This window comes from Ursus americanus, chromosome 36 (genome assembly GCF_024610735.1).
Source record: "Ursus americanus isolate L20-20 chromosome 36, mUrsAme1.1.p, whole genome shotgun sequence".
NCBI lineage: Eukaryota > Metazoa > Chordata > Mammalia > Carnivora > Ursidae > Ursus > Ursus americanus.
The window spans coordinates 27,858,533-27,883,627 of NC_142162.1; the positions used below are offsets into that span (position 1 = coordinate 27,858,533).

Sequence of the window (25,095 nt, forward strand, 5' to 3'; positions counted from 1 at the left end):
AATGGCCCAGCAGCAGCTCAGCCCATGCTTCTTAACCAGTCACTCCCATACAGTCTGTCCCGTGTCCATATCAACAGAGATCACAGAGTAATTCCTCAGTAGGACCAACAATGGACTGACACTTACTCTGTGTCCTTTCAGAGTCTACCAAAGAGGACCTTGGCAAGAAAGCACCATGGCCCAACACATCGAGGATAGGCTTGGCTGTCTTTGCCTGAGAAAGAAATGTTTCTTACTTGAGTTTTGTCTTTTTGAAGTGAGTTCAGCTATGACAACATGACAGTATAGTTTTTAGACGTGAGGTACCATTTTCTTGGGGTGTTGGGAGGGGAGGTTGTAAACTGTGTGGTAGGGGACCTTTTACTCAGAAGCGGTTTTTCCTCCCTGAATTAAGAGTTTTGTAATTGTGCTTCAGGGAATTTAAAAGATCCATCCCCCAGGAAAAGCTCATGCCTTTTCCATGGGTGCACACTGTCCTTCCTTTCTGGGCCTTTGTCTTTCCTGCTGTTTCTCATTTGGTTTTCAATGGTCACCAAGAGAACCGGTGATGACACAGTATGCATATGACCTGACTCTCAGGGTGTGTTCTTTTCTGTAAATGCAGGTGGCCCCAGAACCATGTGGAGGTGGTACGTATTCTGGAATCAGTCCCTTGCTGAGGAAAAACTCTAGATGGTAAGGCAGGTTGGGGGGATGTCCTCACTGTCCTCAGTCTGGAGAGCCATCTGATTCCAGGTTCCTGGTAGGACTGAGGCTTGGGAGTGTGGGGAAAAGCAGACTCCAGGTGAGAAACTATGTGCATGTGTCTCCAGTCCTAGGAAACCAATGCATTCCCCCTGGGTGGTGTGGGTGTGTGTGCATGAGGCTTGGGGGTTAGGTGTCTTGTGTAGTGTGATTGTGAGTGTGTGTGTGTGTGAGAGAGAGAGAGAGCAAGAGAAAGAGAGACAAAGACAGAGACAGAGAGAGAGAAGACAGAAACATAGAGAGAGAGAGAGAGAGAGAAAGGTGTTTCTCCAGGAGATATGTCAGACAGATACTGCATGATGTCACCCTTCTCCAAAGCCATGTTATCACACTGCGCACTTTAGAGCCTTACTGCGGTGGGTGGCCCAGCAGGGGCTCTTCAGTCCATGCTTGGAAACCAGCTGGCTCCTTACACCGCAGCCTCGTGTCCATATCCAACAACATTCCATGAATATTCTTGAGCAACAAGAGGAATGTGCTGACGGGTACTCTGTGTCCTAGATGCCTTGGAGGAAGACATGGATCCCATCAAAGGAGACAGCGCCGGAGGCACACCTCTCGCCATGGTGAGCTAGAAGTTCTTTGTCCGAGGAACAGATGTTGCTTTCTTGGTTTCTTTCCAATCAAATTCAGATGAAAATCAGACAATGTATATTTGGGATTATACATATAGATCTCATACAATTTTCCTTTTTGGGAGAGCATGGAGTGGTTGTCTCTGCCAACCGTTAGCTGATCGAGAGGGCATTTACCATTGGCGACACCAAACATGGTTCTAAATGCTGTGGTAGGATCCTGTCCCTCAGTAACACTTTCTCCTGCTTGGATGAAGCATTTTGTAGTCACCGTCCTGAATGGACTGGACAGACATGTCCCCCAGGAAAAACAACTTCCTAAGGCATCCAGTTCACTTACTTTGGGGTCGTTGGACTCAACCACTGTGTTCCATCTGGGTTCCTAAAGTCATTGAGGGAAATAAAGCTCATGCAGACAGACAGTGTGTAGCATGACCTGAGCCTCACGGTGTCCTCTTTTCTGTACCTGCAGGTGACACCTTCAACCACCAGCGAGAGCGGTACGTATTCTGGTATCAGCCTCTTCTTAGATAAAACTCTAGATGTTAATGCAGGTGGGGCATCTTTGCAATCCTCCGTCTGGCGAGCCACCCTGATTGGGTTGTGGGGGTGTGGTGGACAGGAGATTTCCCAGGTGAAAAAGTGTGTCCATGTGTCTACAGTCCTAGGAAGCCATTGTATTCCCTGTGTGTGGTGTGGGTGTGTGTGCGTGAGGCTTGGGGTTGGGGTGTCTTTTGTGTCTCTATGTGGTGTGATTGTGAGTGTGTGATTGTGTGGGAGACAGGGAGACACAGACACAGACAGAGAGATGCACAGAGGGAGAGGGAGAGATGGAAAGAGTGAGAGAGAGATTGCATATGTCTCCAGGAGGTGTATCCCACTGCCACTGCACAATTCCCATTGTCCACATTCTCAAAAAAAAAAAAAAAAAAAGAAAGAAAGAAAAGAAAAGAGAAGAAAAGACAAGACGAGATAAAGAAATCTCATCACAGCGCACACATTATAGCCCTATTACCGCAGGAGGCCCAGCGGGGCGTTCAGCTCATGCCTGGGAACCAAATGCCTCCATATGCTCTAACCCCATTCATAGCGAGCAATACTCCCCAAGGCATTCTGCTGCAGAGGTGAGGTGAGAGGCACATCCTGGAGCACATTTCTCTCTTCTCCTCACCACATCCCTTATACTGGGAGCAGAGCAAGACCTTCACTTGGCTCCATGGGAGAGAGGCTCATATGCAGCTGCCCGGAGACCCTCCCTGGCTGACGGGAATTCTAGAGGCCTGTGTGAAGGCTGCTGGGCTGGCAGCACACACTGGCTCTCACGGTCCCTCTGAGCTGGTCTCCTGGGACTGACTGGGCCCGGGACAGAGGCTCTGGGAAGCGTGGCCAGGATCTTTGCTCCTGTCAGATTCCACTGACAGCGACGGGCCTGGTCCCCACATCGTGGTCACGGCCCACCCTCGGACCTTCCATCCATCTGCTCGGGGCCTCTCCTAGTCCTTCCAGGTCTCAGGGTCTTTGGTGAACACTGCAGGTACTGGTGTTTATGTGGCCACACCAGCTGGAGAATGCCCGTCACCCCACTGACAGACTAGGGGAATTCGGACAAGTACCATTACCTCTACTGTCACATTCATCTCCTCTCTGGACTAGGACACTTACGGGCTGTCATCAATAGGAAGTGTGTGTCAAGTGCCCAAGATGAGCCCAGGCATGGGGCAGTCTACTTGATTGCCCAGTTGATGGTCACTCTCATGGCCCAGCATCACCCCAGGCCCGTGGCAGCTGCCTCCATGTTAGCTACATTGGCTCATTGATCAACTGATTGACTAGGGAGCGTGTCAGTAAACCCATGATCGTTCCTCCACTGTTCCCATTGCAGAGAACAGTCTGGTTGTTGGAGGTGACAGGGGAAGGGAAATAAGGAATTAATGATTCAGGGAGAGAGGAGGGAGGGTAGCAGGAGGGAGCAGAGGAAGGTAGGAAATCATGGGGACAGAAAGTCATGGGCACCACCGTGGCTGCCTCTTGAAAGAATGAGCTGACAGGCACTGCTTCCTGGTCCCAGTTATGAAATCTGAGGGCTGGGAAGGGCCCAGAGACCCTGGACGCCTTTCTCATCAGTGAGGTAAAGGGATCACGGCCCCATGGGTGGTGAGGTGGGGGGACTGAGGAGCTGAGGGCAGCATTGAGTTTTGGGGTCGGGGACATAATCCCGGGGGCAGTGGCCTGAGTCCTCACTTCACCCTGATTGTCCCCTTTCCTTTCCCAAGACCAGGCCATGACAATGCCCACTGTTGTCCGTAAGGAAGACGACTTTGCAGGATGCGAAGACTCGGACCCATAGATCCACCATCCGCATGTAATTTATTTCCTCTTTCATTTTTATACTCTTTTTTTTTTGGTAAAGATTTATTTATTTTATTTTGGGAGAGACTGAGATGGCACGAGTGGGGGAGGGACAGAGGAAGAGAGAGGGAGACCCCAAAGCAGAATCCCCACTGAGGGCAGAGCCTGACATGGGACTTGACTCCAGGACCCAGAGATCATGACCTGAGCCGAAATCAGGAGTCACATGCTTACCCGCCTTTGCCACCCAGGCACCCGTCTCCTCTCTCTTATTGAGAAGGTCCTTTTTGTAGCTTTGGCCAAGTTCCTCTTTCCTGCTTTTTATGATCCTCCTCCTGCAGGACCTGGGCTCCTCCCGGCACTTGATGTTCTTGGATCTTCAAATCTATCATCTCTCTCTTCAGCCCTGTCATTTTTGGGGCCCAAGGCATGAGATGCACAAATGTTCTATTTCTACCAACTGTCACCAGCTCTCTTGGGAATCCTGTAAACCTAACCCCTCTCCTCTTCCAGAAAAAAATGTCTGATGCTCATGTGTACATTCATCACAATCCGAATTCTTGTTCCCCACGACTTCACCAACGATGACTTGGCTTTTCAAGGCCAACTGTAGACAACCTGATTGGAGCAAAATCATTCATTTGAGAAGCATCATCGGAAAGGAGGAAGCCCAATGGGCAGCACATTTTGGATGCTATGTTGAGGCCTCCAAAAGAAATTCTGAATCCAAAGTTGTTTCACTAAGAGACCAGAAGGGTATATCCTTTTTGTTCTCTCCTGGACAGAACAGTGGCATACCTGGACAGTCATGGACCAGGAGTTCACTGAAGGCCCCTATCCTTTTCCCATGTGCTCGATCAAGACTGAAAAAGGAAATCTAAGTTTCCCTTGTAATTCAGTTCTTATATAACGTGTGAATGATCTCCGACTTTGTCCAGAAACCAAAAAAGCCTCTAAAAAGGGTTCTCTTTACTTGCTCTCAACCTTGGCCAAAAAGAAATATAGAGTTTCACAAGAAATTACAATTTTGCTGGAACACAGTTCATTATTTAAGACATAAACTGTTTCAAGTGGGAAAAACATTTTCATCCTTCCATTAAAAGTAGCAAAACTTTCAGAAACCTGTGAGCTCCCTGGGTGCAAATACACACTAGCAATGATGGCTCTCCAGTCTATTCCCTTGGGAACACACGGGCTCTCCCACTAAATGAGTAGCTGGAAGTTCCTTATCTCTAGGAATTTCACTACCCAGACTAGATTGCACTACCCTACTACGTGCAGACATGGCAGCATATTGCAAAGAGCTCTTGTAATAGTGCCCAAGGTTTTCACCAACAGCTTCAGGCCTCCATTCCTGAAATCTTCCTGGAAGCCTCTTCATGATCTTCAACCTCAGGAAGAGACATCAGAGAAAAACTGCCCTTACACATCCCCTGAAGGGACCCCTTCAGGTACTGTTTAAAAACAAAGCAGTGTAACTCCTAGGAGTTCACCCTTGGCTTCACATGTCTCTACTAAAATAAATAAAATAATTTAAAAAATCAGAATTTCACACAATTAGAGGGCTACTCAAACTGAGGCTTCTCAGAGATCCTCTGGAAATAGCCAGTCTTCAGAAGCAGGCAGCTGCCCCAAGATTTTCAGAACAGGCAAATTGTGATGGCTAGTGGGCAGTTTCCACACAAGATACTGAGTCAAGACTCCCATTTGATTCTTTTTCTGTTTTGTATCTGCTCAGTTAAAATAATTCTTCACATTTTCCATAAACCCTTGTTGCCATTCACCCAGAATGACCGCTTTACTCCCTCTTTCTTATTCTAATCATTCTACTAATTATTACCCTTGATAGGTCAGAACATCCCTGACGTCACTCCTGGGTTTCTGACTGCTGGATGTGCCGTCCGTCCGCGGACCCCCCATGGTATGTCCCTCTGGGAACTTCCGATTTCATCAAATGAAATGAATCACCAAGGTTGGACATTCCAACTCCTGTGTCAGCTCCAAACCGAGGCCACTTGTGATGATTCAGGCACACGACTTGGAGGAATTGCTACGTCTGCCCCAAATGAGAACAGTGTTCCCTTTGGTGGGAAGTGCATAAATAGAAAAAGCCTGTAAGAAATCTATCTCTAATGTTGGCAAAAATGACTGGTAACTCTTGGCATGTCCCTTAATCTCTCTACGTTTCAGTGCCTCCCACTAGAATATGGCTTACAGCCCCTGCTCTGCCCCCACCCACCTCAATAGGGATGACCTGAGGATTACAGGAGATGGTAACAGGTATTGTCCACGAGCAGTAAAGCATCCTCCCCATGTAAAGCTAAGAGTGAGCGTCCATCCTCTCTTGCTGTGGAGCCATCCACGTCCCCTCTCTGGATTCCACTACCACCAAGTGTCTACCTTATTCTTGCAGTCTCTCAGTGATTGAACACTTAGGGTGATTATGAAACACCAGTCATTTATTTTATTTTTCTTAAGGCTTTCCTTGTGTTTATTTACTTTTAGCCTCATAACATAATTCTAATAAGTAGGCCACAGTCACATTTCAACATCTCAGAACAGGCAAATGAGACACAGAGGGGTGTACGTAACTTTCTCAGGTGTTCGCGGCTCCTGCCTGGAGTCAAGAGTATCACCTGACCCCAAGCAGTGATTCTGAAAACTCTGCCTCTGGCCAAACAACAGGGGGCACCCTACCAATGACCCAGTTGAAGGTACTGTGGGAATGGACTCATTAGGTTCATTCAAGAAGAATGATGCTACTTTATTCAGTGACCATATGTAAGAGAAAACCATCAAAATGTGAAGCCACATTCTTCTCTTCTGTATGCAAAGGCAAATGATCAAGTCGATCAGTATCGCTGTAACTCCAGCAGTCAACGTGCATTTCTAACTCAAGAATGGGCTCACCTTTACCAGTAAACAACATCTTTAGCTAACATACAGACCTTTAGCTGATGTTCGAACCAATATTGGCTGACACAGATCGCCCCCTGAAAGAGTGTTCTCGGATTTTAAAAAGTTAATAGGCATTATTGACAACAGGAGGTTTAGACAAATCTAAGAGTTGAACAGATAACATAGAAAGTTCCCATAACCCACGCCCCCCGACCCCAATTCCTCCACTAATAACATCTTATATGGATGTGGTGCATTTGTTATAATTAGCAAAACAATATCGATACACTTTTATTAACTGGAGGTCTAGAAAGGAATTCAATTTTGAAATATGCCCCAACATGGACGGACCTTGAAAACATATTATGCTCTGTGAGATAAAGCACGGAGAGAAAGACCAATATTGCATGATTCCACTTCAGGGCCCTGAAACCCTGCCACTCCAAGGACTTTGCAGGGAGGCCAAGACAGATGCCTTCCAGGTCTCCAGGGAGTCCAGGGTCTCATCAAGGCATGTGGCCTGTGAACAAGCAGGTGGTGAGCAGAACAGAGAGTGGAGGGCACTCCTCACAGTTTGAGGGGCTGAGGAATTTTTCCTAGGTCGGCTCTGGGATGGCAGGTCCACCAGGAGTTGGCTGGATGGACCCAAACAGGCTCCTGCCTGTTGCTGATGAACAGAAGGGAGGAGAGTGCAGAGCAGAGAGGCCCAGGGGAGGCAAGCTGCTGCGGGTCCGACTGTGGAGCCATGGTCCTCAGGAGGGGCAGTGTGTCCCCCAGGGGACATTTGGGAGGGACTGACTGCGATAGGTGGCTGCAGAAAGGGACCCGGGAGGCCTGGAGGCTGACTGAGCACAGTCCATGGGGACAGTAACCGTTGTCACCACTCTGCCCTTGCTGTCACGGACCCAAGAAGCCCCTCTGCTGATCCAGAGCTTTCTGGGTTCGTGGGGCACACATCTATTGAGTAAACACAGTTCTTTCTGGACCCCACAACTTCCCGACTTTGAGGCCCATGTCATCTGTCAATGAGCAGGTTGGCTGTCTTCTGTGTTTGTGGATGCCACCACACCCCACCAGCTCTGGTTTTAATCAGGGCAGGAGCACAGCTGGGTCCCGGGCTGGGTCTGACAGTTGGCATTGCCTCTTCAGACATGCGTGGAGGCGGTCTGGCGCAGCCTGGTTGGGAGGCTTGGTCATTCATAACATCTCATCAACTGCAATCCCTTGAAAACCAAGGAGTTTTAGGAGCCATTCAGAGCTGTGGAAGCCCCCCAGAACTGAGAACATGCACCCCACTGCTTCCTTGGCAGGGGGTTATTATTTGCAGGGGAACCCCCAGGATGGGGGCCACGCTGGGGTTTCCTGGGGGTGGGCGCAGAGGAGGGGCCGACAGCAGGGGTCAATGCTGAGCTGGCACCAGCTCCCATTCCCAAAGCTGGGATCTGTGGACAGACAGGGGGGATGACTGAGGGGAAAGACATGTAACCATGGGAGAAGGGCACACTTGAAGGAACATTCTAGGAGGAGGCACTGCCCTGGGCCCTGGGAGGATAAGGGGGGGTGGCAGGAGGGGTGAGGAGGAAGAGAAAAAGCAGGGAGCACTGGGCCTGCCCCTCAGGAGCACTGGTTGGTTCCTGCCATGTTCTCTCAGCTCCAACAGCCCTGGGGAAGATGAAACTGTGTCCACATCTTGGTGGCGGGTAGGATGAAGGGGAACGAGGGTCATGGGGGCCCAGCACTCAGAGTCTCCATCCATCACTACGGCTATGCCCTCCCTCTCAGATGCTGGCAGAGGAGGAAGAATGTTGGGGAAAGAAAGCAGAGCGGTGGTGGCAGGGTGGCGGGAATGCGGGGTCCGAGGGGGGTGACGTGACCAATGTGTGGTCCTCCTGCCCTGCCCACAAGGTACCAGATCCCCTACCGCCCGACCAGCAACAGCCCCAGCACGTTCACGACGGTGGAGGTGGGGACCACAGTGAGGCAGTTCACAGCAGCCAAGCTGGCCCTGGAGTCGGCATACATCTTCAGGCTTTTGGCCAAGATGAAACACCACTATGGGCTGCTGCAGGTGGCCACCATCATCACCACTGAGAAGAGACGTACGACCCCGGGGCCCAAGTCCACTGTTGTGGTGCTGTGGGGAGGAGAGCTGGGCCTAAATGGGAGCCATGAACTTGCTGGGTCCATGGCTTCCTGGGTCAGGCCCTGCACTGTCGCATGTCTGCACAGCCCGACATTTACCAGAAAGACAGGAATGTCCCAGGCTTAAAGCTGGAGACGCGGCTCAGCGAGGTTGTGTAACTGGCCCAGGGTGGCTCTGAGTCATCCTGTTGGAGTGCAGCTCCCTGAAGCCAGGCACTTGATTGCTGATGTTCAAAACCAGGTGCCCAGCTCAGCAGGGGCTCAATAAACAAGTTTTCTACCCAGCAGTCATAGGGAGATCTGTCTCCACGGACACTGCTTCCGTTCCAAACACTGGTGAGATGTTTATTGTACATTGTCTTGGCTTATCCTCACAAAGGCCTGGGAAACAAAGCGCTGTGAGCCCCAGTTCTACAGAAGTGGGGCCCAGACGGATTCAGTCATTTGCCGGGGACACAGCTGTGAGGCCGTGATGTGGACACCCTCCACAGACACTCAGTCTCCTCCACCTACAGAAATCTGCTGTGGGTTCCCATCTCAGTGAGCGCCTGACATGCCCTCCAGCCTCACTCTGGAATCTGCCTCAGCAGGCTCCCTCCCCAGGGCTGCCCCAACTCCAGGTTGGGAGATCAGGGCCAGACCCAGAGGTCTCAGGGAAGAGGATGACAGGAAGGTGCTTGCGCACAGAGTAAATGAGTGGGCTCTGGGATTCCCCAAGCATCAGGCTCTGGAGCTGTGTGACCTTAGGCAAGGCCCTTCCCCTCTCTGTTCCCTGCACTCACCTGTTGGCCTCTTGGGAAGCCTGAGGGCCAGAGTGGTCCGCAGAACTCCGGGGACAGAGCTGGTGCCATGGCTGCACTCAGAATGTGAGCCAGTGTCCCCGTGGCCTCCGGGATCACTCTAGGAGAAGATCTAGACAGTCTTAGGGAGGCATGAATTGAGCCCAGAGTGCTTGGAAAACCATCCCAAGGGCCGATCTGAAACCTACAAAAGGTAGAAGGCAAAGGAGCCTAGCGTGCACTGAGCCCGTACCACGCTCTGGCCACCTTCCAGGCACTGCGGCTCACTGCTCTCTCAAATTCCCTCACAAGCAGGCTGAGCAGCTGGGGAAGCTGATGCCCCACAAAGTGGAATGGCCCACTGAGCTCTGGCACCTGCTCGGAGGCTGCCCTGGCTGGAAGACCCAGCTGCTCAGGACAGGGCTGCTCGGCCCAGGCACACGGCTGACCCTTGTGATGGCCAATGGGGGGACGCTGGTGTCCCCCATCTGTGGCTTCGGAGCTTCCAGGACTCCACACATTCCAGTGGAAGGCTGTAGCCTGCTGTGAGTCCCCCGACCTCAACCGCTGAGCCTCAGTCCCCCAAGGATGAAGAAAAATGCACAGCCCCTCCTCTGACAAGGTTACATCTACTGCTAACTGGAGGAAGGAAGCCTTGAAGTCACTGGAGACGCCAAAGCTTGAGGTGGGTGGAGAGACAGCCATGCATAGTTGGCCCCTGGCTTTTGGCACATAGCGCTGTCTGACCTGCAGCTGCCAGCGCAGGGGTGGGGTTGGCGAGACCGGGGACAGGCGCCAGGAGAACGCCTCCTGCAGCTTTGGCCCAGGTCCTCAGGCTCCCTCTTGTCCGGGGCATGCTCAGGCCCTGAGTGCCTCTCCCAAAGGCTCTTGCCATCTTCCTCAGAGTTGATGCAGCCCCGTAGGGAAATTCAGCACTTTCTAAGGCACAGGGAAAGCCAGGTTTGCTAAAGGTGTGACGGGACTTAAATCCAGATGGAAGCATTATCAGGAGTGCCCTCCAGGAGGCACCCTGGTCCACAGTGGGGCTGCTGCTGATGGGGCTGGGGGATGCATGCCCACACCTCAGCCCACATGCCAACCACCCGCACCACCTGCCTTGGGCCCATAGAGCTTAGGGGATGTCTGCCAGGGCCTGCAGACCCCCCAGCAGAGCTTCACCAATTGCCAGCATGCCCAGGAGGGTGGTCCTTGTGGCTGGTGAGGGGATGCAGGGCTCTTGCTTTGAGGGAGGAGGACCCCAACAGCCCAAGTGTGTGATCCCAGAGGAGTGCCGACCGCAGTCAGGTGGAAGGGCTCCTCCCGCCATCACCTCAGGGTCGGCGATCATCACTGCTTCATTACCCACCACACATTCTCAACAGAATCAATCATCTTCATGATAAACAATTAATCAATTATTCCTTCCTCTGTGGGGTTCCTCTGCTGCAATTGATGGGACGGGGAGATGCATTCTGGGAACGATCCACGCTCGGGAGCCAGGTCCCCGCTCCCTGCGCTCTGCACTCCCAGTCGCTAGCACTGTGGGGACAGTGTGGCGGTGACACGCCCCGGAGGAGCCGAGTGGGACACCGTCTGTGTTTCAGGCTCGGGTTGGCTTCCAGGAAGAAGGAGTCAGCATGACAGATGCACTGAGCCTGAGATCACAGGGAGAGTCCACAGGGGCCTGGATGTGCTCAGCAGAGCCCAGGTGTCAACTTCGAGATGTTGTAGGGACGTGTGGTTGCCACGGAGCATGTGTGGGCTCATCCTCCTGTCTGTCCGACTGTCTCCGGTAGGAGAGAGCAGCGCTTTGGGAGCAAGCCAGGGTCTCCCGTGAGGTCCAGGCTGGGGCAGGTCCAGAATCGGCTGTGAGGGAGCCGCAGGTGCCTGCGGAACTGGGAATGAGCTGCCTGTTCTCTGCCCTCATAGGCAGCCCGCGTCCTCATGCTTGAGCTCACATGGTGCCTTCCTGGAGAAGCAGCTGGTCACGTGTCCCTGGTCTGTTCTGTTTTGGTTGCAGAGCGTCCAGTGCCCCCCCCCCCCCGAGAGCTCTTGGTGTCACTGGCAGAAGTGACTGCACACAGCCTCCGGCTCCAGTGGGTCCCGGGCAGTGACGCCCCCCCCCCCCATCCACTACTTCACTGTGCAGGTGCGAGAGCTGCCCCCGGGAGAGCTGCAGACCTACTCCTCATCCATCCGCCACAAGGCCAAAGCCTGTGCTGTTGAAAGGTACCCAGAGCCAGGCACGCCCTCCCCAGGGAACAGAGCAGGGAATATGTGTGGGCCAGAGATGCACCCGGACAGCTGAGCTCTCTTCTCCTAGTGCACACTCCCTGTACCAGTGACCAGGACTCCCACCTCCTGGAGCCACTCTGGCCTCTGCCCTGGGTCTGTCCTCGGCATGCCCTGTGCATGTCATGTGCATACCCCAGGTCCCAGAGATGGATGAGGCACAGATGATGGGGCCAGGGAGCCTGGAAGTATGGGCTCTAGTGCCCTATCCCCTGAGAGGCAGATGTGGAGGAGGGGGAGGTGGGGGGAAGGGGTGTCACAGGCTGAGAGAGTTGCACCTTCTTTTTGTGCTCTCTGTCCTAGTCAGCAAGGCAGACTTGTTCTGTCATCCATTAGTGATGGCTGAGGAGGGAAATGGGAGAGGCATCCCCACTGCACCTTGAGAACCCAGCATTTATCCAGCTGCTGAGGGAACCACCGGCAAAGGCAGAGGGGAGTGGTGCCAACCACCACAGCTAAGTTCTTGGCACCTACAGCCTCATTGGGGCCCCTCCTCATGTTCCCACCCCCTTCTACAGTGAGGGACCAGAGCACCCCCTCTGCAGTGAGGGACCAGGACACCCTCCCCTCTGCAGTGAAGGACCAGGGCACCCCCTCTCTATGGCGGGAGACAAGGCACCCCCTCTACTGTGGGGGACCAAGGTAGCCCCCTCTGCAGTGGGGGATGAGGGCACCCCCCGCCCACGCTATGGTTGGAGACCAGGGCATTCTCCTTTATGATGGCTCATAGGAGACCAGGGCTATCTAACCATCTAGGTGAGGATTCTCAGAAGTGACCTCAGGCCTCGTGTCTCCACAAGCAGGCCTGGGCTGTGCAGGCTCACGCCACCCTGTAGAAGCCCCCTGGGTCTTTCTGGTGGGCAGGCCTGTCTGGGGAGCTGGCCTCGCATCTTTCCTGTCCTCCTCTCTGGCCCTGACTGTGGTCACATTCCTTGAAGCTCACGTCAGGCTGTGAGGGGGCCACGAAGGAGCGTGTCCCACCTGCTCTGAGGGTTCCAGGACCCTGGCCAGCACCTCTCATTGGGATGATGGAGGAGGCCTATACCCCATTCCCAGGCTGGCCAATGTTCCTCTCACCTTTCAGATAGAACACCATGTACTGATCCCCCCCCCATTCTGAGCACTGTGCTGTGAAATCTCACATTTCTCATTGAACCCACATGATAGCCCAGTGGGGGGAGATCATCGTCCCCATTCTACAGAGGAGAGCTGAGGATCGCAAAGGTCATATTCGCCTGCAGCCCCAGCACCACCCACAGGTGCACCTCCTGACCCTCCTCCTTTGCAAGGCTGCCCAGCTCAGCTTCTGCATGCTGCTGAACCTTAGCCAAGGGAAAGGAGCAGCCGGGGTGGGGGAGCTCCTGCACCGGCCTTGATCCTCAGGCACCCTCTCCCCAAGCTGTGGGGGAGGAGTGGGGGCTGGCATGTGGCTCTGTCTCTGCCTCTGACATGTGGCAACAGCAAAGTTTAGAGAGAAAAGGAGCTCCCTCTCCTGGGTTCAAGGTGTAAGCATGTGACTGGGGTGCCACGTGATGCACACGTGGGTGTGGTCAGCACTGGGCATCACAGGGAGTCACCCCTTTGGGTAGCCATGTGAAAGACAGGAGAAAAAGGAACTCCAATGGCCTTTTCTGTCCCGGAGCTTCCTGAGATCAAACAGACAATAGTGAGCAGGGGACGTCACGTTGGAAAGGAGGGGTCCATGTTTCCTGGCAGACAGTTTGATTTGGTGTGGGAGACGCTGTGGTCCGTCCCCTCCAGGGTCTCTTCCACTCGTCAACAGACACACGCCGTGGGCTGAGTTTCCAGGAAAGCAGCGCTTTGCACGTGGCCGTGGTGTGGCTTCCATCCTGTTCAACAGCCTCAGAGCAACTTTATCCTCCTCTTTCTCGACGTTCTTTTTACATTTTACATTTGCCGATTGCTTGAAATCTGCCAATGACCAGAAAACATAAAAGTTTAAACCAAAGTTCAAAGCAAAAAGTTTTGCCATCTACATCAAGTGGCCATCCCCACATTTAGAGGGTGTGGGTCTGGAGCAGGAGGGAGGTTCTGGGTTGAGGGACATATCGGGGCTGCATCCTGCAGACATGCAGTACCATAGAGGAGGAGAAGGCCTGTGGGCCCAGAGCCACACAGACATTCTGGGTGTTACTAGGATGAGACAGCAGCAGTGTGAGCTCAGCTGACAGCTGTGTATCCACAGATAACAGGTCCTGCTGTTCCTCTGCGTGTCCCCAGGGCGATGCAATGGACCCAACCAGGAGGGCCGGAAGGGGATTACTGTGTGAAACTAGAGGGATTCAGTTCAAGTCAGGATGCTGGCCCCTCTCCACGGGGTTCTTTCTTTGCTTCTTCCATGCCATTTTAAAAAATAAAGCCACGTGAAAAGTCAGGTTAATTTAAATGGCCAGGGATATCCTGCATGGGTTCAATATTCTTTGATCTTTGTGATGCTAATCACGAGTTCTGAATAGATGAGGCATAAAGGCAGCGGTAGGTAGCCTCTAAAATGATCAGGACTCAGGCTTTATTTTCATAACCAAGCCGGGCAAATGAATGTAGGGAGCTCCTTCTGTGTATGAGACTCTGCCTCCAGCTCCGTGGCAGGGACAGGGACAGGAAGTCGCCTCTGTGCCACCCTCACCTGAGTACTTTGGCTGTGGAGCTGAACAGCACGTCAAGCACAAGCTTGGTTTCTAACTGTGCTTGCTTCCTGTGAGCTTGGACAGTGAGCGTCCTGAGCCACCGACCTGTTCCCTCCCCAGACAGCTTGAGTTTAGGAAAAGGTGTTACCTCAAACATTTACCTAAATCCAGCCAGTTTCGAGTGTGGATGGCAGAAAGCTGGCAGGTAGAGGGTGCTGAGTGGGAAAAGGCCAAGGGAGTCTGTGCGTGGCAGATGCATCTGGGGACAACGAGGTCACTGTGGGCAGGGGTAGAGGAGGACTTTGGGGAGACAAGAAAGAGGAGGTCACATGTAGGAATTGCCTATTCCATGAGGGGGTCACGTCCTGTGACTGTCACGGCAGCCCTGGGAGGGCCGGGTACCGGTACCGCCATTCTCACAGATGAACAAAGGGAGGCTCAGAGAAGTTTGAGGACTTCCCCAGGCTTGGATGCCAGGACCAGACTCTGGACTCTGGTTGGGCCGACCCTGATGTGGGCGTGGCGTGTGAACAGGGAACAGAACTGGGGGAAATGAGAGGGGTTGAGGAAGAGGGTCCAGGATGGTTTGTGCCTTTCTTCACAGGTCACCAGCCCTGAAGTCCTGTTCTGCCTCAGGGGGGAGCACGGCAAGAGCCCGGGGTCGGGTGGAGGCCAGTTCAGGACTGGGAGGTAGACCAGGGGTCTAAAGGACTGGCTATGCAGGGATGAGGAGGAAGGGCTGGGTGAACTTGCAGGGGCCCGGGGCCCAGGAGAGGGGACACTGGGACTGTTGTCACCTCCCATGGAGCTCCCTTCACTGCTGCTGGGTCCCTCTTGGTCTGTTTTTAGGGCACCTAGTGGGCTTCCTACCCCGAGGAGAGGGTGCTCCTGCAGCTCAGCCCCTGGGTGTGCCCTGTGGCCCCTGAGACACCTAACAGTCCTGTAAATGACACGAGCCCAGGAAACAGGCCTAAAGCTGGGAACTCTGCTTCCTGCTCTCCGTGAACCCTCCCCTTGACCTCAGACCCTGGGGGACGCTTCCAGCTGTCTGACGGGTGTGAACTGCACCCTGCTGTGTTTGCTGGGGTGGGAATGGAGGAGGCGGCCCTGCCTCAGATTCCAAAACAAAGCGTTAGAGAACAGTAGGTGCTAAACATGGAGGGATCAATGACACGTCTGACACATGTCCTCAAGGTAACATGCTAGGTGAACACGAGCACTAAATACAAGGACGAGGGTCGTTTCTGGCATGCTGACATATGCCAGACACCATGTTGATGGTGACGAGCGTCCTCATTCACCCCTCCCGAGTCCTACCCCCATTCCTTCCTCCCTCCCTCCCCTTCCTTCCTCTCTTCCTCCCTTCCTCGCCAAGAGCCTCCTAGGTGTGGGGCCTTGTTCTTGGTGCTGAGGACACAGCAGTAAATGAGACCACCTCGGTCCCTGTCCCTGTGGGGGAAGGCAAACAGTCGTCCAGGAGGGGAAAGGTTACTTACAAATCATGGTGGGGTTGGTGAGGGGATGGATGGGCCTAGAGGATAGTGTGCAGGGCACGGGCTCTTCCTGGAGCCACTTGAGCTGCTGCCAGAGGGTCCTGATGATAAGGAGAGCAGCGAGGATGCAGTGAGCGTGCCCTGGGTACTAGAGTCTCTTTCCTGTGCTGCTTCTGAACGGAATCTGCATGACCGCCTCATGATCTCAGTGCTTCTGTCAGCCCAGGTGAGATGCTTCTGGCTCACTGACCTGCCCAAGGCTATGTGGGGGTTAGCATGTAGGCTGTTGGGCTTCAGAGTGCACGTTCCTGACAACCGCCCTGGGCCACCGTCTAATCTAAGAAGGAGAAGCTAATGCAAATATGGGGCCTCAGGTGGTTGAGGCAGGAACCCAAGGAGAAAACCATGTCGTTGTCACCAGAATTAGATAAAATAGTTCCTAGGAAGCCAGAAACAGATAGGAAACAATTTGTTTTAACTTTATAAAGGATAGCTCACCCAGAAACCAGGAACAAAGAACATTCTTAAGGATGGAACTTTGGAAGCACCCCCAGGACAGCCAAGGCCAAAGCAAGGTCACCTGGCATGCCTTCTCCAGCTGTGGAATGGGGGCACAGAGAGGTCAGGAGACAGACCTGCGGTCGCAGACCAGCCGTAGTAGGGCAAGCTGGCACGAGAGCATCCTTTGAGGTGCCGGCCGACAGAGAACCACTGTACTTCCATCTTAGGCAGGAGGGCATATGAAAACAGTTAGAGGAAGATTCTTCTGATCCAGTGTCCAAAGATAGTTATCAGTCTTTGAAAACACAGGAACCTTCCTCTAGGCAAAGGATTACCCAGACACCATTTGCAAATCAGATGGAAGTGGGGCTGCTGTTGTCTGACTTGGGGGGTGTGGGAACCCTCTGGTCTCCTAGAGGATCCCTCAGAGCCTCCGGGGGTTCCACGGTGCTCGGTTTGAAACCCACGAGTTTACAGGTTGGCCTGGGAGGGAGGACAGAGGCCCAGCATAGAGGCAGTGAGGGTTTGCCCACTGGTAGCTGAGGAAGCAGGCAGAGTCCAGAGCCACTCCTGCTCTCCTGGTCTGGGAGATGGACACAGGGGCAGAGCCTCGCCTGAAACAGAGCTGTTGCCAGCGGGGCAGGGGTGGGGGGGTCTCCTCATCTGCTCCTTCAGAAGCAATGGCAAGGAAAGCCACAGGAGCAGGCCAGCCAGTGACCCAAGGAAGACTGGAACGTCCTCTGCTTAGAAGTCTGTCTGGAGTGTGTGTGGTACAGAGCTCAGCACAGGAGACCATCAACACGGACCTGCTCAACGGAGGGAAGGAGGGAGGCCTGAGCGGTGGCAACGAGCCACGCACCCAGAGTATTCGTGCCCCTTAAATCCCCATCAGCAGGCAGGCAGGGACATTTTCCCCCACGGACAACTGGCATTACCTCTGTCTCAGGTACGGCGGAGAGGTTGCCCCAACACAAGATCCTCTTCCAGCCCCAGCCAAGCCTCTGGCTAGTCCTATGGTAGGGGGCAAGGGCCTTAATGGGACTGGGCCTCGATTTTCTCGTCCTTGCAATGGGAATCACAGGAAGTCCAGCAGACAGAACAGCTGTGCAGTGAACCCAGGCACTGCCTGTCCAGGGTGTGGCGCTCTTGCTGGCCAGACAAGTGCAGAAACGAGGGGCAGGCAGAGATGGTCTTTGGAGCCAGGTGGGCCTGGCCAGGGCAGACCACCACGAAGGGGTACTTCTGGGCGAGCAAGGAAATGGTTAGGCGGGCCCTCTTTTCTGGCTCTGAATCCTGGGAGGGTTGCGGTAATCAGCTCCTCCTGAGAAATTCTCGCATCCCTCAGAGAGCGGTGATTTGCTTTGCAGGAGAAGCTCTAATGACAGGAGGGGCCCCGAGTAAAACCGCCAGCCTGGGCCTGCCTGGACGTTCCCCACTCCCCCCCACCCAGAAAGCCCTCTGTTCCTGGGGGCAGGCTGCGAGGACAGCACCAGCTGCCTGAGGGCCCCTCCCTGGGCAGGACAGATTACGTGGTCACTGAGTGCCTCTTCCTCCTGGCTGCCCGCTCCCTGTGGCCAGAGCTGGGAGCAGGACAAAGGCGAGGGGCTCAGGCCCTCGTGGCTCTTCTGTGTTTCAGGCTGAGGCCCTTTACGTCCTACAAGCTGAGCCTGAAAGCCACCAATGACATCAGGGACAGTGACTTCGGTGAGGAGATGGATGAGGTGACCATGCTGCAGGACGGTGAGCCAGCTGGGACCCAGGCAGGCGTGCAGACACAGGCATCTTCCATAGCTGCCGCCTTTGGACCCGCAGACATGGGCTCCCACAGAGAGGCCCCGCTTCATCCCGAGCCAGGAAGGGGTCACCCCAGGGAGAGAGGGCAGTGGCTGCTGAGCAGTGGGGTTCCGTGAGCAGCAGACAGCTCGGAGCACTCCGAAGCCTCTCGCTGTGAATCTACTTCAAAGGCTCACAAGTGGAACAGAGGTTCCTTTGATTGGTTTCCAAACCCCTACGATTCATTAGCATCCTAGGACTTGAATGATTTATAAGGTCAAAGGGTAACCGGGTGTTTTTTTTTTTATAAGAATAGTTTTTTATTATATTACGTTAGTCACCATACAGTACATCCCTAGTTTTTGATGTAAAGTTCCATGATTCATTAGTTGCGTATAACACCCAGTGCACCATGCAATACGTGCCCTCCTTACTACCCATCACCAGCCTACCCCATTCCCCCACCCCCCTCCCCTCTGAGGCCCTCAGTTTGTACTGGGTTTTGAGAGGTTTCCCCATTTTTCTCATTCACGAACCACTCCTCAGTTTTGCCGTTTGACAGAAGCACAGGGAAGTGATTGAGTTGAGATCCCCTGAAAGCTCCAGGTGGTTCTTACCCATTGTCTCCCACCTCAGAAGCAGACCCCAAGATCCCTTGTGCTTTTGGGTGCCGATCCTGCCAGGCCCAGTGGCAGGCCAACTTTTAGGAGAGAAGGGTCGCTCTTGCTTCAAGATGCTGGGGCTCAGATCCCGGGCTGCAAACCTGAGCCCTCAGCTCACCCAGCAGCGCTGGGTACTTATTCCCCACGTTTCCGTCTTCCTCTTTTATAACCTGGGAGCATGGGTCCTAACATGAGTCCTTGGGTGAGCTGGGGACCAACAGAGAGGTTCAGGGGGACCCTTCCAGCTTCTCGGCCTTACGCGGAGATTCCTCTTCTGCACACGCAAGGCGCCTGTCGCCAGGATAGGCCCCCAGAGAAACTGTGGTTGTCTCTGTGGCTCATATTTTAATCTTACATTTAACACAACTGGGGTTCTGTTTGGGAGTAGCACTGATATTTAGCAGATGGAAGCAAACACAGCAAGCTGATTTTGTTGGCGAGTCTGAGGAAATTGCAAGCCAGTGAGCAGGACACCGCAGACTCCCTTTGTCCTTACAAGGCTCAGGCTCCAGCAGACCTGGCTTGTTTTCAAAAAAACAAAAACAAAAACAAAAACATTCAAGGGCCTCTCCAGGTTCCTAAAGCCTGTCTCAATCCTTTGATATTTAAATCCTTTCTTTTGATGCACCTACCTGTTACCTTCCTCCTTTGAGATTTGCAGTTTCTCTTCACAGTTGACTGCCTTGTGTTTGCATGGCACCGCCCCCAGAACCACAGAGCCACTGAGCTGCACAGACTCCAGGGCTTGGGGGGCCCTGGGCTGGGGTGGGGCGGTGGGGGGGCTTTCCATGTGTGGGTGGTTTGCTGATAAACATTTTCTTGTTATGGTGGTTGGGATACTGAGAGGCCATCAATCCAGTGTGATCTGGAAAGCTGGGTAAGGGTCTACCATGGACTTCAGACAGACCAACAGGAGGCCAGAGAACATGCAGTAGAGGGCTCCCCAGAAGGCAGGATGGGGGGCTGCAGGTGTGCTGATACCGCCATGTCCCCGGTGCTGGGTGCCCTGGCAGGTGCAGAGGAGACTCACAGAGCAGGTGACCAAGAGGCCAAGTCTCAGACAGTCAGTGGGTATGGGGTGGGGAGAACAGCCTCAGTCATTCCACTCAGTGACTCTTGCCAAACATTGGATATACCGTCTCAGGATCTTACAGTGGGCAGCCATGCAAGGGCCAACTCAGTATGCCTTTTGGGTTCAGTGGGAGCAGGGGTAGGGAAGGGGTGTCTGAGGAGGCCCGCGGGACAAGACGGATGGTGCAGGACTGAGTTTCCAGCGTGTAGGGCACGGCCAAGGCAGAGCCAAACTGACCTTGGCCCTTCAGAGAGCAGAGCTGCGCCCCACCATTGCCCGGAACATGCAGCTGTCCCTGCACCCCCAGAAGTCAGCCTCCCTCCCTTAGAGTCTGAAACCAAGAGCACTCTGGCCTGGGTTGACCCTCTATCCTGTTCAGAGCCTCTTTGAATTAAGTCCCTCCAATAAATGATGCCTCTCCTTCAGGGATGGGTGTGTGCCCCTGAGAAGATGTGGGAGAGCAGGAAGGCTCCCCAGGCAGGGTTCCCAGGGAAGACAGCCAAGCGCCTTTGTGTGTCTCCATGTGGGTCTGCGGGGGGGGTGGGGAGGATAAAGGTGTGATGTTATCTTGTCATCTGCATCAGAATCTGGTCCCTTCTATTCTGGCAGAAACAGGCTCCACAGGCAGAGAAGGGCATCCACAGGGAAGGGAGGCCAAGGCCAGGATGTTGGTTTGCCAGCTTGCTTCCCCAGCAACCCCCCGAGCCAGTCTCTGGTCCTGCCTCCTCACCAGAACCAGGAGGGAACTGGCATTCCTGAGGAGCGGTAATGCATCCTCCCGCGTAAAGGACGAGAAGTACACCTCTACCCTCCCTGCTCTGTGGCCGTCGAAGCCCCGTCTCTAGAGGCAGCAGCTACTTGAACACTTACAGAGCACTTATTTTTTTATAAGAATATTTTTTTATTATATTATGTTAGTCACCGTACAGTACACCCCTGGTTCTTGATGTAAAGTTCCATGATTCTTTGGTTGTGTATAACACCGAGTGCACCATGCAATACGTGCCCTCCCTACTACCCATCACCAGCCTATCCTATTCCCCCACCCCCGCCCCTCTGAAGCCCTCAGTTTGTTTCCCAGAGTCCATAGTCTCTCATGCTTCATTCCCCCTTCTGTTTACCCCCCTTTCTTTATCCCTTTCTTCTCCTACCGATCTTCCTAGTTCTTCTGTTCCATAGATGAGGGGAACCATATGATAATTGTCTTTCTCAGCTTGACTTATTTCACTTAGCATTATCTCCTCCAGTGCCGTCCATGTTGCAGCAAATGTTGAGAAATCGTTCTTTTTGATAGCTGAGTAATATTCCAGTGTATATATGGACCACAACTTCTTAATCCAGCCATCTGTTGAGGGGCATCTTGTTTCCTTCCACGCTTTGGCTATTGTGGACAATGTTGCTATGAACATTGGGGTGCATATGGCCCTTCTCTTCACTACGTCTGTATCTTTGGGGTAAACACCCAGTAGTGCAACTGCTGGATCATAGGGTCGCTTAAATTTTTCACTTTTTAAGGGACCTCCACACTGTTTTCCAGAGTGGCTGTACCAACTTGCATTCCCACCAACAATGTAGGAGGGATCCCCTTTCTCCACATCCTCTCCAGCAATTGTTGTTTCTTGGCTTGTCAATTTTTGCCATTCTAACTGGCGTAAGGTGGTATCTTAGTGTGGTTTTGATTTGAATTTCCCTGATGGCTAATGATTTTGAACATTTTTTTCATGTGTCTGTCTGTGCCATTTGTATGTCTTCATTGGAAAAGTGTCTGTTCATATCTTCTGCCCATTTTATGATTTGTTTATTTGTTTCAGCCCCAAGGCACGAGTGATGCAGCACGTGCATGCAGCCCAGAAGCCCTGCTTTGTGCAGCCCGTGAGCAGAAAGGTCTATTTCTCCGTGAGAGACAGCTGTAAGACTTGCTGGAGCTCCTCCTCCTCCCCTGGAGCCGGAGCTCCCACTCCTCCAGCTCTTTGGCAGACAGCTCCATGGCCAGCTGCGAGTCGCTATTGAAACGGCTCCTCTCACTCAAGGCTCCAGGGCACAGGCCTTCTGAGCTGGTGAGCAGGATCTCCTGGATGGCCCTGTGGGGAAAAAGAGGTGGAAAAAAGCAGCCCATTACCAGAAGCATCAGGGCGAAAGCAGCACCTGCATTTACCTGTCCCCTGAGAGCACACCATGCAGGGCACATTATATGCGCCCCACGGCCACATTGCCATTCAGTCCTCTGTGGCTCTGGAGGGGTGGGTGCCGTGTATTGGTGAGAAATCCGAGGCTCAGGGAGGTGAACAAACCCGCTCAGGGTCTCCTCCCAGCTCCTCCTCCACTGTCTTCCCATTGATGTGTCCTAGGGCTCAGCCCAGGAAACAGGAGCTCTTTAAGGCCTGGCGTCTGTCTTGTCCACCTCTGGGTGATCGGCACCCTACGCAGGACCTGGTCTTCTGCAGGTGATGGAGCCCGCGTGAGAGAAGAAACAAACCCCAAATACATCCTGAAAAGGCCCCACTGCTGCTCCCCCCGTCCAGGTGGCAGTCGCGCTCCTCTTAGGAAGGTGCCTAATACAACACTGGGTCCACCCTCTGCTGAGGCCAATGTGCGTGATGTGATCTATTGCTAAGATTTTGTTTTGTTTTGTTTTTTGGGTTTTTTTGTTTTGTTTTGTTTTTTTGGGTTTTGTTGTTGTTGTTGTTGTTATTGTTGTTGTTGCTGCTGCTGCTGCTTAAAAATGGCCTCAAAATCCACTTAGGAGAGTCTATAGCCACACAAAGGGAACTACACTTGAGTGACAGACTGTATGAGCCACTGCAAGTTTCAGAACAGCCAGATTAAATGTTGTGACCAATTGAGAAACACTGGTGTCTGTTATGAGTTGTACTCAGTGTGACCACAATACCGCCACTGTCTAGAAAACACACTCAAATCCTTAGATTTCAAATAGTGCTGGGCCCCATGAAAGGCAGGGATTGACTATCCTACTAGGAAAAATCAAACTTGACATTTTCTAATGGAGGAGACATTTAAGTGGGCCAGCAGCCTTGAAATTACAGGTGGCATTCGCATTTTTAAACAAATTACTGGAAAGAAGGGGGTTTACAGGTGAAGCATTTCATTTGGAATGCAAATCTATATTTAAAAACAGTCTCTTCGTTTTGTTTGCTCTGATTTAGTAAATTACTCATATTTTTTTTATACTTCAGTTGCCCGGCAGTTGACAGGTATTTATTTCTACAATATATCCTATTGACCACCTCCTGCTCTGGGCTTCTTGCAGTTAGTTTGTTCTACTGGGCTCTGAACGGGGACAGCTGATGGACACGCATGCCAAGTTCCTTTGGTACAGCCATCCGCCAGTCACAGAGCTGTCTGACGGCAACCATGGGGCTCCGAGCCCCATGTGCTCGGGGGCCAGGATAGCACGGGGGAAAAGCCACTTTGTAGAGGTGATGGTCTGTTCCAAGGCTCTGAGATGTCTTTATAGAAAAGAGCTTAGTTAGTTACTGGCAAGCCAAATGCCACATCTACAAAGGAAATGCTAAATTTCTGGTAGAATTTAGCACAGTAGAGAAGACCAATCTTTGGGTTGATTAAGTTAGTGGAGGGTGGGAAACAGAAGCTCTTGGGACCTTGAATCTCCATTTTGAATGTCTCCCACCTCCCACCAAAGGCCCTACAGGAAGTTGGGGTTGTGAGACCTAATGGGCCTTACATCAGAGATCTTGAAGTTCGCCTTTAACCTCCTATTTTTACAGAGGAAGAATGGGGAGGCAGCCACGCCTAACAGGGACACGTCATCCACTGGCAAACTGGGGTCCACAGACCTAGAGCCGGTGGGGGTCCTGAGACAAGCTCAGGGGATACGGCTACCCAGAGGCAGGAGTGGGAGCCAGTTCCCATCATGTCCCCACACTGGTGAGGCTGGAAACTACAGAACACCAGGCAGCAAACTTCCATGTTCATTGGAAGACATTTGGAACTGTCACCTTTAAGGGTTCCTTCACTTCTTGAGACGTGTCACTTGGCAGTGGAGTGAAGGAAGGGTCCACAGCCACTCCGTCAATTCCTGCACATTCTGCATGCCTCACAGAACCCAGGCTATGAAAGCCCCACTCTCGTCCCTCCTGGAGCGACCATGTCAAGTCTGTCCATTTTTTTTTTTGTAAATTCTTTTTTTTTAATGATTTTTTATTATATTATGTTAGTCACCATACAGTACATCCCTGGTTTCTGATGTAAGGCTCGATGATTCATTAGTTGCGTCTAACACCCAGTGCACCATGCAATACGTGCCCTCCTTACTACCCATCACCGGTCTATCCCATTCCCCCACCCCCCTAAGTCTGTCCATTTAACCCTCATAGAACCTCTAAACATGCTCCTCACTCATGGTCAAATTGCACGCGAGTGGAGCTAATACCTATTGATGCCACTGAGCTGCCACATAAGGAGAGGCAGCAGGAACCGTCAGCGGTTAGGGGCCACCACTTGAGAGTTCAGGAAGCCCCCTCATGGCTGGTGTACACACCCCAACCGTGGCCTTCCTGTCCTGACTTCCCACCCAGCACCCCTGCTCCATTAGCAGCACCAGGATGGCCGGGGAGTGCCCTTGACCTGGCTCTTCTCCCCCTTGCTCCTTGCTGGGCAGCAGCTCTAGCCTGGAGGGGTCTCCATCATGTTCTGTCCTGGCTTACAAGTCCCATGGAGGCAGTCCATTTAGGACAGGGTCCCCTAGAGCCTCCTCTGGGTTTCCTGTCATGCCCACGCATGCCCTTCAGCCCCTCCCTTTCTAACGGAGTCCCTTCCAGTCCTCCCGTCTTGCCAGGCTCTGCCCCCAGCTAGGCATGGCATCTGCCTCTCCAAGGCCATGTCTAGACCACAGTTTGCTTTAGATTCCATCATCACCAGGGCCCCTACATCTCCTGACCTCAAACCATCCCCTCTCTCCCTCCTGGTCTGGATGTGATGCTGGCACTCTCCCGGACAATCTCATCAACCTGGAGGAAGAAGATCAGCTGCACAGACCCCTCCGTGGACCACTAGCCCAGTGTGGCCACTTCTAGGCAGACCTCACCTCACTGTGGCCATGAACACAGACCAGGGCTTCTGCTCCCATCTCCTTACCCCATGACCCTCTGCCCTAGGCACTGCCCTCCCCCTCCCCAGGAAGGCTGCC

The 25,095-nt window shown here is 53.0% G+C and overlaps 1 long non-coding RNA gene across 1 annotated transcript; it reads left to right on the forward strand.

The window, feature by feature from the left end:
• The first annotated feature begins 603 nt into the window (after positions 1-603).
• On the forward strand, positions 604-5,794 carry LOC148107061 (uncharacterized). Its single transcript, XR_015723178.1, has 5 exons — positions 604-629; positions 1,246-1,310; positions 1,792-1,819; positions 3,593-3,681; positions 5,518-5,794. It is a non-coding gene; the product is annotated as an uncharacterized LOC148107061 (long non-coding RNA).
• The last annotated feature ends 19,301 nt before the right edge of the window (positions 5,795-25,095 follow it).